Source organism: Eucyclogobius newberryi, unplaced genomic scaffold, assembly GCF_026437365.1.
Source record: "Eucyclogobius newberryi isolate DKJ021-1_F unplaced genomic scaffold, fEucNew1.0.hap1 SCAF_6, whole genome shotgun sequence".
Classification (NCBI taxonomy): Eukaryota; Metazoa; Chordata; class Actinopteri; order Gobiiformes; family Gobiidae; genus Eucyclogobius; species Eucyclogobius newberryi.
The window spans coordinates 41,749,683-41,752,182 of NW_027316278.1; positions in this window are offsets into that span (position 1 = coordinate 41,749,683).

Here is a 2,500-nt window from a genome sequence, read left to right on the forward strand (position 1 = left end):
AAACATGTGCAACATGTCACTGAGCTACAACCACATGTCACTGAGCTACAACCACATGTCACTGAGCTACAACCACAGAGCTACACACAGAGCTACAACCACAGAGCTACACACAGCGCATACTTTTGCATATGTTTGGAACACACTTTTGGCGTCAATAAAAAAGGCCATAACAAAGAAGTGGATGACATAAAAGTCCTTTATTGCAGGTGCAGCTTAAATGTTAATTAAGGACAATTATAATAGACGTATGGAAGATGGAAAATATGACATTTGAACTCAATTTAGAAATGAACAAATTGAACAGAGTTTGGGATCGTGCAGACCTGTTTTTATGGTTTAATGTGGTGTGATGTTCTTTTTGTAATTGTTCGGTGTTACTTTTGTTCTTTTTATTTTGTCTATGACTCTCTGGTCTTGCTTCATGTTTGGTTTTTAATATTTATTTATTTTCAATATGGAAAAATAAATGAATGACTGCAGTGAGGTTTGAGCTCATGAAGAAAGATTAAAGGTAAAGTGATTTTGTGACGAAGGTAAAGGCGCGCCCCGCACAGGAATGTGGCTACACCTCATTGTGTCACACACTGAGTAACACGAGAACCTTATCTACTTTATATATTAACCATTCGCATTTCTGTTCATGTTTGTGTTGAATCACAATCACCGTTTGTGTTCAGGAAATTCATATTAAAAACTATTATTATTTGTTGGTAAATTCTAAGTCGTATTGAAAATTGTAAATGCTCAAGATGACAAAAGTGATACATTTTTATTTCATATTACAAAACCCAAACGTACAGTTTAAATGTTTGGCATTTGTGTCTAAAAGACTTCTATTTTCTGCCTTCAGCTTCTTTGATCTGGTACTAACACAATGAGACACACACAAGACGACATAAGACCATCTTTACACACAATGAGACACACACAAGACGACATAAGACCATCTTTACACACAATGAGACACACACAAGACGACATAAGACCATCTTTACACACAATGAGACACACACAAGACGACATAAGACCATCTTTACACACAATGAGACACACACAAGACGACATAAGACCATCTTTACACACAATGAGACACACACAAGACGACATAAGACCATCTTCACACACAATGAGACACACACAAGACGACATAAGACCATCTTTACACACAATGAGACACACACAAGACGACATAAGACCATCTTTACACACAATGAGACACACACAAGACGATATAAGACCATCTTTACACACAATGAGACACACAAGAGGACATAAGACCATCTTTACACACAATGAGACACACACAAGACGACATAAGACCATCTTTACACACAATGAGACACACACAAGACGACATAAGACCATCTTTACACACAATGAGACACACACAAGACGACATAAGACCATCTTTACACACAATGAGACACACACAAGAGGACATAAGACCATCTTTACACACAATGAGACACACACAAGAGGACATAAGACCATCTTTACACACAATGAGACACACACAAGACGACATAAGACCATCTTTACACACAATGAGACACACACAAGACGACATAAGACCATCTTTACACACAATGAGACACACACAAGACGACATAAGACCATCTTTACACACAATGAGACACACACAAGACGACATAAGACCATCTTTACACACAATGAGACACACACAAGACGACATAAGACCATCTTTACACACAATGAGACACACACAAGATGACATAAGACCATCTTTACACACAATGAGACACACACAAGACGACATAAGACCATCTTTACACACAATGAGACACACAAGACGACATAAGACCATCTTTACACACAATGAGACACACACAAGACGACATAAGACCATCTTTACACACAATGAGACACACACAAGACGACATAAGACCATCTTTACACACAATGAGACACACACAAGACGACATAAGACCATCTTCACACACAATGAGACACACACAAGACGACATAAGACCATCTTTACACACAATGAGACACACACAAGACGACATAAGACCATCTTTACACACAATGAGACACACACAAGACGACATAAGACCATCTTTACACACAATGAGACACACACAAGATGACATAAGACCATCTTTACACACAATGAGACACACACAAGACGACATAAGACCATCTTTACACACAATGAGACACACAAGACGACATAAGACCATCTTTACACACAATGAGACACACACAAGACGACATAAGACCATCTTTACACACAATGAGACACACACAAGATGACATAAGACCATCTTTACACACAATGAGACACACACAAGACGACATAAGACCATATTTACACACAATGAGACACACACAAGACGACATAAGACCATCTTTACACACAATGAGACACACACAAGAGGACATAAGACCATCTTTACACACAATGAGACACACACAAGACGACATAAGACCATCTTTACACACAATGAGACACACACACAATGAGACACACACACAC